This window comes from Heterocephalus glaber, unplaced genomic scaffold (assembly GCF_053883595.1).
Source record: "Heterocephalus glaber isolate CG9 unplaced genomic scaffold, H.glaber_assembly_v1.0 deba00001431, whole genome shotgun sequence".
Lineage (NCBI taxonomy): Eukaryota > Metazoa > Chordata > Mammalia > Rodentia > Bathyergidae > Heterocephalus > Heterocephalus glaber.
Window position 1 is genome coordinate 1,566,014 of NW_028258295.1, and position 13,091 is coordinate 1,579,104.

General features: G+C 35.7%; 1 protein-coding gene and 1 long non-coding RNA gene across 6 annotated transcripts in view; both read right to left on the reverse strand.

The window, feature by feature from the left end:
- The window catches only part of LOC106008314 (uncharacterized), a 149,417-nt gene that overhangs the window by 126,853 nt on the left and 9,473 nt on the right, over positions 1-13,091 (reverse strand). The window lies entirely within an intron of this gene.
- LOC110346967 (uncharacterized) overlaps positions 9,465-13,091 on the reverse strand; it is a 299,763-nt gene continuing 296,136 nt past the window's right edge. For all 5 annotated transcript variants that reach the window (XR_015451754.1, XR_015451741.1, XR_015451737.1 and 2 more), the window contains one exon: positions 9,465-12,145. This is a non-coding gene — a long non-coding RNA (uncharacterized LOC110346967). The remainder of the gene's footprint in view (positions 12,146-13,091) is intronic.

The following is a 13,091-nucleotide window of genomic DNA, read 5'->3' on the forward strand; positions in this document are numbered from 1 at the left end:
TGGATCTTTGCTGAGAATTCTGTCCTCTGGAGCCAGATTGTGGAATTGCTTTCTCATGAATTTCAGTTCATTTTCAAAATGTGGATTGAATTGAAATGCCTTGTTATGAGTTTCTTTAGGCATTTTGGTAGTTAAACCCATGGACACGTTCCAGGCATGCCTACCTTCCATACATACCTCCCTCTCTCTTCACTGAGAATCGTTACTATAGTAAGGAACCAAAAACTATATTTGTAAATCACATTTACTTTTCTTTTGTTGGATAGATAAGGACAAAAGATTTCCAACTCCACTTTCCCTAAATCACCTCTTTCAAAGAGACTTATTTATCAACATGAAGGGAGAAAGAGAAAGAAAAAAAGAGAAAGAAAGAAAGAAAGAAAGGGATCTCAATTATTCATTTATGAAATATTACCTTTTGAATTACCTGGAGAAGAATGTAGATCCAAGACCAACTTTCCATTGCTATTCATTACTTATCTAGATGCCTACTTACTACCATTAATTGATCTAAAAAATGTAAATATAGCTGGCATGTAATCCCAGTACTAGGGAGGCTAAGGCAAGTTCAAGGCCAATCTGGGCCATACAGTGAGTTCAAGGCCAGCATGGACTACATAGTGAGACCCTGTCTTAAGAAAACAAAATAAATAAATAAGTAATAAATTTAAAATGTAAATACACAAGCAAGTGCCATAAACAAACAAGATTAACTATGTCATAGTTAACTTTGCTTCTCTTTTTTGATAGCTATTAGACCAATAGTCTTGGGGAAGAACATCTGGAATCCTAATTTCACCAAATAACTCACTTGGCTTATTCTGGTCTCCTCTGGGACAGTTTGAGTAAAAAATGAGAATTAGATGACTCAGAGAGATCTAATGTTGGATGTCTTAATCACATAAAAAAGATACTGGGATTTGGATAATGGACTGAATCTAAGGATGAGGAAAGGTGTTCAATAGTTGCATGTCTAAAACAGTCTTGCATGTTTTAATAGTAAAGTGATGTGGGTTCTCTCTGTTAAATCATTGCTATGGAGGTTACTCTGAAAATTTACTCATAGAAATCAAATACTCAGGAGTTTTGTATAAAAATGATGATCATATTCATTTCCCATTTGTCAGTCCCTATCTGGAAAATTGCTTCCAACTGAGAGAAGCACATTTCCTATCCAGCTAGATAAACTGAAGATGAAGACTCAGGGCTGGTGAAGGGGTTTGAATTGTCACTGTGGGAAACTAATGGGAGATGCTATGTGCATGTAGACTAAAGAAGCCTCTGGGAGGAGCACTATTTCTTCCTTTAAATATGTGTAGGGCTGACAAATGGAAAAGAGACTATACTTACACTGTATATCCTAAGGGTAAAATAAGAAACAGTGGAAGAGGTCTTTGTGATTCAAGATAAGGGGAAAGTATTCAAACCATCAGAGTTGTCCAGATAAGGAATTACTTGATCAAAGAGATAGTCCATTATAGCACAGAAAATTCAAGAAAATAATGAGAATTGGACTACATGGACCTTATAGCTTCTTCATCACTGAAAGTCTGTTGGCCTACAATTTAAAAAGGAATTAGAGGGGGAAGGAATTAGGGAAGCAAAAGACCTCTACATTGAGAACTACAACACTCTGAAAAGAGAGATTGAAGAGGATATAAGAAAATGGAAAGACATCCCTTGTTCCTGGGTAGGAAGAACCAATATAGTGAAAATGGCCATACTTCCAAAACTGCTATATAGATTCAATGCAATCCTGATTGAAATCCCAACAGTATACTTCACAGAGCTAGAGAAAACAATCCAAGAATTCATTTGGAACCAGAAGAGACCTAGAATAGCAAAAGCAATTCTAGGCAACAGAGACATGGCAGGGGGTATCACAATCCAATTTGAAACTATACTACAAAGTTACTGTGATAAAAACAGCATGGTACTGGCAAAGAAACAAACCTGAGGATCAGTGAAATAGACTAGAAGATACAGAAATAACTCCAGACATACTCAGCTACCTCATCTTTGACAAAGGAGCCAACCATCCTCACTGGAGGAAAGATAGCCTCTTTAATAAATGGTTTTGGAAAAACTGGATTTCAATTTGCCAAAGATTAAAATTAGACCCCTATCTTTCACCATGCACTAAATTAAAATTCAAATGGATTAAAGATCTAAGTATTAAAACAGAAACACTAAACTTGCTGGAAGATAAGTTAGGTAGAACTCTTGAAGACATTGCCATAGGAAAAAACTTTAGAACAAATCCTCAGTAGCAGGGGAACTAGCACAAAGAATCAACAACTGGGATCTCATTTTATTAAAAAGCTTCTGCACTGCAAGAGAAATCACCAACAGAGCTAAGAGACAGCTTAGATTATGGGAAAAAACTTTTACCAGCTATTCCTCAGACAAAGGTCTACTATCTAGAATATATAAAGAACTCAAAAAAAATCAGACCCACCAAATATAAAAGACCCAATTCAAAAATTGTCATCTGAAATGAACAAACATTTCTCAGACAAAGAAATAAAAGCAGCAAATTAAACATATGAAAAAATGTTCAAAATCACTGGTCAGTCAAGAGATGCAGATGAAAACAACAGTGAGATTCCACCTTACTCCAGAAAGAATGGCTGCTATCATGAAATCAACCAACAACAAATGCTGGTGGGGCTGTGGGGAAAAAGGAACCTTTCTTCACTGTTGGTGGGAGTGTAGACTGGTGCAACCACTGTGGAAATCAGTATGGAGATACCTCAAAGAGCTAAGAGTAGAAGTCCCACTTGACCCAGCTATTCCCCTGCTGGGCATCTTTCCCAAAGAATTAAAAGAATCACACCACAGTGATATATGTGCACCCATGTTCATAGCAGCACAGTCTATAATAGCTAAAACTTGGAAATAGCCCAAATGTACATCAACTGGAGACTGGATCAAGAAAATGTGGTATTTTTTACAAAATGGAGTACTACTCAGCCATCAAAAACGAGAAATTAGAGACATTTATAGCTAAATGGATGCATATTGAGGCGATACTCTTAAGTGAAATAAACAGGACACACATATGTAAATACCGAGTAGTTTCTCTAGTGTGAGAAACTGAAAGTGTACATAAGGACTAAAAGGTATAATAGATAATGTGAAATAGGAAGAAAAGGGGCAAAGGGGAAGGGGAAGTGGGAGGGGTAGGGGAAAGAAAAGAAGGGAAAATAAAAAATATGAGAAAAGGGAAAAATGGAAACAAAGCCTTTGTAAATAGGGAAGGGTGGGCAGGGGAATGGGGAAAAAATAAGAACCAAGATATATCATGTAAAGGTACAAGAAACCAATGATGAATGTAATTGTACTGTACCTAAAATGTACCAATAAAGTTAATGGGGGAAAAAAAGGAATTAGGCTGAAGTAAGTAAGCATATAAAGTACATTCTGAAAAATCATTTTCATTTTTATTAACATCTTCATCCCTGCACATCTCTCTTAACTTGGGTATCTAAAAGCCAGGGTGTGTAATCAAAGGGCCTTTTCAAAACACCACAATATTTACTTTCAAAAATCTTTGTTGTAATCCCAGCACTTGGGAGGCTGAGGCAAGAGGATTGCAAGGAGTTTGAAGCCAGTCTGGACCACATAGTGAATTTAAGACCAGCCTAGACTACACAGTGATTCCCTGTCTCAAAAAAGAAAAAATCTTTGTAAAGCTAGGAAAGGTGAATCACTATGTTTCTCATTTTATGGAAGAGCTAACTCAACTCCAGAAATTTAAAGGAATTAATTATAAATAGATAGATTACTCTGGTTTTTGCTATTATAACAAAATATCAAGGCAGGCTAACTTTATAAGGAAAAGAGGTTTTTCAGTTCACAGTTTTGGAGGGTTAAAATCCAAACTGCGTTGTATCCCCTTGGGAGGGGCCCCTCTCAGTGGGATCACTTCATGACCAATAGCAATGGAAGAAACAGTGTGGAAGAGATCACCTCTCAAAACAGGAAGCCATAGAGACTAGATGGGGTCAGGTTCAGGTAGGGCATGTCCCCAGTTGACCTAAAGAACTCATGAAACCTACTTCTTAAAAGTTCCAGGCCACATTCCAATAGTGCCGCCTTGGGGAGCACATAAATCTTGGGGGACAAACCACAGCACTAGCATTAGATCTAGAACATGGGACTTTTCATTTGAAAACAACACTAACTCTCAGCTTGTGTCTCTTGAACTTCACAATCTGACATATTCCTCCAATTCTCCCCAGTGTTGACTGAGATAATTAGCTGATTAATTTGTGTTCATTAAGTGTTATCTGAAGTCATAAATCAGCATCCTACAATCATGGTAGTACTTTATGATTGCAAGTGTTATGATACTCCTAGTGGGGGAAGGAACTGCATAGTGTCCTTTTCTAGGATATCATACATATTGTGATTATTATAGTATTGGCTAGGTCCTACTTTTACACTGAATCTACCAGTTATCACACTATGGGTACAGTAAGAGAAAACTCTGAGAATCAGGAAATGTTGATGGTCTCACTTGTGCATTGCAATATCACTGACTTTCTTTTGTCTTCTCCATCTCTGTAAGGTAAACTGTGCCTCAATCTCCCCAACACAACCCTAACTCCATGTAGTAGCAGTGGTGGGCTGTTCACAATCCCTGTGCCAGCATTTGAATAGCTCTAAACACTAGCAAAAAAGAAATTCCTTCAAAATTCTTTTTATTCCTTGAGCTTATCACACATTTAACATTAGTCAGATTTACCTGATACTGGTGCTTTATTTTACAGGAAGTAACTCTGGTCTTGTGAAATTATTATACCAAATGGGTAATAATAAGACAATTGAGATGAAAAACCTACAGTAAAAGTTTTCTGATGGACTACTTTGAGTAACTTAGTTAATATGAGGTACAAAGCATATAACCCAAAATAAGTTTAAACCTCATGTCTTATGCAATTTTTATTAATACAAACTAACCTGAATAGACTCATCTTTAGACATTCCTTCCTTCTAAACACATACCTACCTACCACTCTGGGATCTCCAACAGATTGAAGCTCATTCTGTCATTTCACCGCAGTCCCAACCTAAGCATTCACTGGGCTCTCCGATGCCACAATAACAAAAACTTCAAAGTGTTGAAAGAGTTGGTGGCCCATATATACATGCACTAAGTTAATAGTAATCACACACACACACACACACACGTGTGCACACACACACACACTCCATTAGGACTTGTTTACTTGAAATCTTGGCATCAGTGAACATCACATAACTAAAATGTGATTATCTGAGTCTCCCGAATGAAGAGACTGCCAGTTTACTAACTGGCAGAGAAATAGGCATATATTCCACATTTTTGCTTGGTATATGTAGTACTGTTCTTGGGATTAATAGACACCAAAATTCTTGGATCATTTATGCAAAGCAACCTCTTCCCTACAGCTCTCTTTATGAAAGCTAAATATGCTAACAAAATGTTGATTATAGCAAAAATTTTGCAAAATATTCATTTTTAATTTCAAACAGCACCCTTATTTAACATGTAGGAACCTAAAAATACTCACAAACTAAATGTGGGTGCTTTGTAGGAGTTGCATGATGCCCTCAATGCATCTGGTAACTGCATGTGGTTCACTGCACTTGGTAAACTTGATAGGGCTTGACATATTCTGAGATTTATTAAAATATAAATGACAAAGTAGAAAAGAACGTTCAGACAATTGGATTACTCCATTGACTTAATGTTCCAATACTGTATCTATTTTTGTCAGAGCAATGGTGGCTCCTGCTGTGGAATGCTGAGTGGAATATTCCATTGCAGGGCTTGGGGAAAGTTTGTATAAAGAAAATTGAAACCCAGTCATTTAATTTTTAATTCTCCTCTCCAAAAGCAACAAATTGTCAATACTTTCTAAAAGAAATTAGGATTAAAAAAAAGAAATTAGGATAATTTTGGAAGATTATCATTCCCAACTATTTTTAAGTGTTTTTTTATTGGATCTGTAATTTCATTCATGAAAACAATGATGAGTTTCCTTGTTTTTGTGCTTGTCCTTGGCTTGATATGAACATTATGTAATGAACATGAATATATGTGATATGGCAATGAATATGCAGAATCCAAAAGAGACATTTTACTGAGGGGAACTTTTAGGATTCATTCCAGCAAAAAGAAGGCTGAGAGGTAGGTGTCTTTCAGGATATGAAGGGATTGAGTTTAAAAAGAATGGAAGCCAGCTGTTCTCTCTCTCTGTGGGAAACTAGAGAAAATGGGATTAAACTACAGCTTGAGGGATTTGGAATAGAAATAAGAATTTCCCAACTGTATAGACTCTCGAACAGTGAAATGCATTTTGAAGGAAGTGTGTGGGTATTCATTTTATTTTGAGATTTTCAAAAAGTGAGAAGACACATTTTCACTATGTGTCTTATACTGATGAAGAGTAGATTAGATGCCTCACATAGTTCATGGATTCTTTTGATCTATGTGTAGAATCTAAAAATGGGACAAGTGATAGCTTAAAAAGGTAGCTACTTCTATAGCAGTTTTTAATGTCAATCTTTCTCATGGAGAGAGACTGGAATTTTTACCTGTATTGTGAAATGTAAAATTGAATGGAATGTCATATAATAAAGTAGGTGGGGACAGAGAATGCGAACACACAGTACACTCTTACTTTCTCTTCCTACAACCATTTTTGTTACTGAGGAATTCAAGTTTAAAGCAAGATATCCTTCCTAGTTGTGTGTGGAGTTTAACATATGTATATTGAGGTCTGAATCTATAAAAACGTTGTTAGGATTCCTGGGGAACTGAGTTATCCTCTGTACAATATAATATGTAACATATATGCATTATATGTGTCTTTTTATATGTATGTACATATATGCATATGAATACACATTTTTAAAAGAAATGCATTTTAGAGAAATTAATCTATGGTGCATATATTTGAGTATCAGAAATACTTGTATATACGAGTTTATGGAATTTAACTCAAATTAGACTCTTAAAAATTATGACCATAGTGGATTCTGTCACTCAATTTGAAGATAATTATATTTTCTATTTCTCTCAGACAGTTTAGTGTAGCAAGTAGTGTATTATGTTAAAATCAGAAATCTAGGGTTAGGTCTCATCTTAGTAATGAACTATTTGACCTAGACAACTCAGCAACTAAGTATTGGTTTATATTCTGAGGAATAGAAAGCAAAATGTAGATATGTTAAATGATTTTAAAGTCTTTTTGTTCTAATATGCTACCAACTATTAATAACAAAAGCTTTTAGTTTTCTGAGATCATTTTAAGATTATATCCCCATAGGTCAACAGTTTTTAACTTTGGCTTCACATTCCAATCTCAAAGGAACCTCTTAAAAATCCCAATTCCCAGCCACACCCTACACCAATTAAATCAGAATCTATTCAGAAGAGAGTCAAGTATGAGTATTTTTTAAACTCCCTAGGTGGTTAGAATATGTAGCCAAGTATGAGCACTCCTGCTTTGGGTACCAGGCAAGGAAGAACAAAAATAATTATATTAATGCTACTCACTATGAATATAAGAGCTGTGTCCTTCCTGTTCCCTTCTACACCCCTAGGACTTGACAACGTGCCTGGACATAATAGGTGCTCAGTAGATAATTAATGTTTTCAGTAAACTTTGGGCATTTTTTGAAATAAATAGGGCTTATCAAATCTGGTATCTAATGGGATCATTTTCATTTTGACCTCATCTACTGAATGAGGGCTCAGTTATTTTCAATTGCTTGCTTGTGTAAATATCAATAGAAAGTGAAATAATAGGTAATCCTATCGGTCACACCATTCTTCTGTCCTTGAGAGGAAAGTAAATCATTTATCACAATATTTTCTAGAAAAGGGGCCCCTTGAAATCTAAAGACACGTGTCCTACATGAGTCCACACTTTTAGATAGAAATAGATAAAATTAAATCTATGTGTATCATTCATTCAGCAGATAATTATATTGTACCAAATCCTTTGACTGGCTGTTGTAGACATTCTCAACTAGAGTTTTACGCTAGAATGAAACCCTAATGCCCTGGATATCTTTACATCCAATGAATTAATCTTCTTCCTTTGCATATAGTATAGTATTTGTTAAATATCATCCTTGAGATAATTGAGAAAATAATCTTTCAAATCATCTTTTGTAACCTGTGGTCCAAATGACAAACTGAGTTTAAAATCTTCTGGATGAAATGACTGACAAAATATAGAATATATTTTCTAGAACAGCACCATGCAACAGAACTGTATCCATAAGAGTGTTTTGCATCTATGCTGTTGTGGGATAGCTTCTAGTTTTACATGGCTACTGAGCTCTTGAAGTGTGTTGGTGCAACTGAGAAATGGTGTGTGTGTGTGTGTGTGTGTGTGTCTGTGTGTGTGTGACTGGAAATTGAACCCAGGGCCTTTTTCTTTTAGGTAGGATCTTGCTAAATTGCCCAGGCTGGCCTCAAATTTGCAATCCTCCTGCCTCAGCCTACTGGGCCACTTGAATTACAGGTGTGAACCACCATACCCAGCTCTGAATTAATTTTATGTAATACTAATTAATTGAAATTGAAATTGCCACATATGGAGAGTGATTATGAGGTTAAACAGTGTGACCCTAGAATCTCATATTCAAATAGAGGAGACCAGTGCAGAAGTCATCACTGTATTGGTGGTAAGTCCTATGAAGAGGTATGCACACAATTTCATGATTCATCTACAATGCAGAAGGTAATTCTAGAGAGTTGGGGGAGAATTTCAAGAGGAAATGGATGCTGGGATGAGGCTGAGAGACATGTGAATATAGTCTGGAACTACTGGAGAGAGTACTAGACAGAAGGTTATATGTATGGGAAAGCTGAGAATATACAGGGAATGCTAGGGAAAGGCAAAGATAGATGGTTTGTACCTACCAAAAAATGAGAATGAAGATTGATGAGCAGACTGCTGGGTCTAGGATTTAGGACATAAATGGCTTTATCTATCATGGTATCTCCAGGGTAATGGGAAGCAGTGGAGAATTTGAAACCACAGAGTGATATTTGTGGCTAGAGGCCAAACATAGCAAGCCAGGGGAGAAATGAGCATTATCTTTACTATAACAGATGATGGAAAGAAGTAGACATATTTGAATAACAGAAAGAAGAAAATATCAAAAGAATTATCTGAATGATCTCCCATGGCAAGTGGAAAGGGAAGAGACAAGGACCACACCTTGATTTCTGTCCTAAGTAGATGGTAGTTGAGAGTGCTATTTATTTAAAGATAACATGGGATCATTTAGAAATTGTCACTAAATTTAATTTTTCTTAGCACATTAGATTATTTCCTCCTTGTGGATCCTGAAATTATATATATATATATATATATATATATATATATATATTTATATATATATGAACATAAGAAAATAAATTATGAGAGCATTTTTTCCCAAGAAATCAACACAAGTTCACAGTTGATATAGCATTTTTTTTTTTATTGGTAGTTAGGGACATATGACAGAGTCTCATAAAATGTCAGCAAAGTCACATTTTGAGCTTGACTACCTTTAAAAAAAAACGTTTTATTTATAAACTCAATGAGAATGGCATGATATATGATCAACAATCATTTTGTAAACAGGATAATAACCACCACAAGGAAAAAGAACTAAATGTGACAATGCCACATATCTAAGTGGACATTTACAATGACCAAATATTCTGGTATTTCCAAACATGAAGATGTCTATCCTCAAATAGATCCAGCTTGATTGGTTCCTCTAAAACAGAATTGCATTTTGAATCTCTATGCTATGCAGTAATAATGCTCTGAGTCATTATTAAACACCGCCCAAAGGCAAACTTGCTGGTAAAGAAGAGTGAGATTTCTCAAGTCTATCTTTTCATAGCCAAAGTATTCTTTAGTTACGTGGATAAATGAAGATTATAAGAGCAAATGATTTGATATTTTTAAAAGTGCACTATTGAAATGGTCATCTATAAGCATTCATGCAGATCCACTTACAAATGTATACTCTGCACAAAGTTGGTTAAGATTTGATTTGTGCCAGTAAACTAAGAATTCCAAATAACTTGATATTATTGAAGATATTGTACACAATATTGAAAACACAAACTTTGGTCATTTTGTGTTTTCTGGGGGATGGATTGACAATTTATGGGTTTAAAGCTCCTAGTTCATGGCTAGCTGTTCTTCACATTGAAGTGAGTTGGCAAAGAAATACAAAATTGAAGCAATCTACTATGTACATTGTTCCCTGATTACCTAGATGTATTGTTTCCTTTAATCAAATTCAAGTTCATGCTTCATTTATGCAGAGCGGCATAGTTCAAGTGGCACTGAGAGTGGACCAAACTGAAGGGACTTATTTCTAGTCTTTGGTCTACTGCAAGGGCCAAATGTGAACTTCTGTAAGTCACTCCAAGTTTATGGGCTATAGATTCATCTTGTCTGTAAAAAAGGACATTGCAATGTGTGACATAAACACTTTTCCATTTTTATTCTCAAAGATTTGAGATTTCTTGCAGAACAAAGTAGAAAGTCTCACCAAAGTCTTGCCAAAAACAGAAAAGAAAGGTCTAAAGTGCTGAAAAGCTCGACTTCTCAAATTTTTCCTTTTTTAAATGAAAATACATTCTAGCACTCTAATGTAATTTATCCAGAAAAATAATAAGATTTAGGTGATAATTTAATAATATTAATAATAATTTGCCATAGACAATCAAAGAATATAGAAAAAGGGCAATATTGTTGACATTGATCACAATATTGTGAGATAGTGCTTTAAATCATGAACTTTGTCATCGTAATCCTAAATATGAACAGCATATGTGGCATTTTGTCAAGTTACATAATTTTATTAAACTTCAGTTTTATTACCTATAAAATGAGGATAATAATATCTAATTTGCATCCTCATCTTGAGGCTTGAGTTAGTCTGCAAAATGCTTAATATAGAGTGAGAAGTCAATATATAGTAATTATTATCAACAGAAAAGTCACAAGTTCTCCATATTACCACCAATCACCTTCTTGTGCTACAATGGCAAAGAAATACAATTCTAGGTGAAACTTGGTGGAGGCAGGAGGGGATTGAAAGGGGAGGTGTATGTGTGCAAAGTTTTTCCCAGTACACAGAGGTACTGCGTGCCTAGAGTTACGTGAAATCAACACGTGCATTCATCCTCTCCTAAATTTACCATGTGGATTTCCTTCTCCAAGGTTTTGCTTACAATATTGTGTACCTAGTGGACTCTTTTTTCTTCTACCTTTATACCATCTATATTTTTGACATCCTTCAAGAATAATCTCCTACTTTCCTATTTTGGAAACTTCCTTCACTAAGAAAGTTAGTTTTGCCCACCTTATTGAGACCTCTTTTGAGTTCATCATTTACATTGCTTTTTGTTGTTATCTACTGAACCTACCCGTTACTTACCTTTTCAAAAGTTTATGTAAAAAGTTACATATCTATCTAGATTAAAGTTCTTAGAAGCAATAATCATATCTCACAGAACTGAGCTTGCTTGATAAAGGTAATGGTTTACTGGCTGGTATAAGGTGGAATAATGTGGTATTTTGAAGCTCCAGCATGAGTTTCTCCCATTCTTTTATCCTTTAAATTACCAGTGACTACTTTGTCATTTCAAAAGTACTTCAATTCTCTATGCTACTCTTAAGAATAAACTCTGTGTATGACTAAAAATCATTCTCCTCATAGCACCAATTTTGTTCCTTAACATATTAACACATTTGTGTAAATTTAGATTTTAAAATGTGTACATTAAGAAGTTTCTCCATACTAGGAAAAAAATTAATGTCACATGAATTTAAATACAAACAGAGGAATACACAGAAGGAAGGGAATGTTCTTCTTGGCTTGTTAGAGATCTAGGTGTCATTACTGGGTTTTTATGTTTCTTGGAACAATTGCCTCTTTTTCTGAGAATTTTAATGGTTGAAACTGCACCTTTTGGGTTTGTTGCTGGACAGGAGAGATATCTTCAGGTTGTCACTTTCTTTGTTTCAACTTCACAGTTGGCATGAGGGTTGATCAACATAGCAGTCTCTGTAGTCTCTGTCCTTTCACTGGGGAGACATTCCTGAACAGGGTGCTATAGGACCAGCTGAAAGGAACATCAACAAACTAAAAAAATAATAGAACATATCACAGAGAGTTATCACATCAACTTGTTAATAAAAATAAATAAATGTATGATACTTTGAGGACCTTGCTAATTCTAACCAGAGCTGAAATGTTGCATCACTGGAAAAATGAAGCTAGCTCTCATTGTTACCCAGGCACAATAATCAGTGAGGCAGTGGCCTTGCCTGAGCATGTGCATGAGAACACCACTGGAACTGAGCTGGGAAACCTCACCCAGAGAAGCTTCAGGTGTATCTCACAGGGAACTTACTGAAGTAGGACACAAAGGGAGAGAACAAAAGACCACAGGACATGGAGGACACAGTCAAATAAATCCAAGGATGAAAAGCAAGATAAAATAGTTGTGGGTATGTAATTGCTTAGTAATGCATGAGTGGGTGGAGTCACTGGAATTGTTATACGTTAATTGTCAGTTACTTATATTGGTCTTGATATCTCCAATGTGTGGCATGGAACATGGCATGTGATAGGGAGGGAGGGGAAAAAAAGGAGGAGGAGGAGAAAGAATGAAGGAATGAAGAAGGGAAAAAGAGAAAGAGAGAAGGAAGGGATAGAGGAGGGAGAGAGAGAGCAGACTTCTGAAATGCTGAGACAGGAGCAGTAAGTGCCAGAGGAAAATCAGGGTGTGAGCATATCAAAGATATGGAAGCTGAGAAGCAGGCTTACTTAATTCAAGAAAAATTCTATATTCTGGGTGGTTTTGGAAAATGGGGTGGGGCAATTTCCAGGTGGCTTTGAACATTTGGTATGTGTGTAGTGTTAATGCAACTATTGTAGGCTTCTGAGGGGAAGCGTACCATAATTCAAATAAACTGAGTGAAAGGGAAATGTGAAATTCAAGGTGTCAATCCATTGGGATGGGGGAAGCAAAGCATACTACAAGAAATGACATGAAAGCAAAAGGA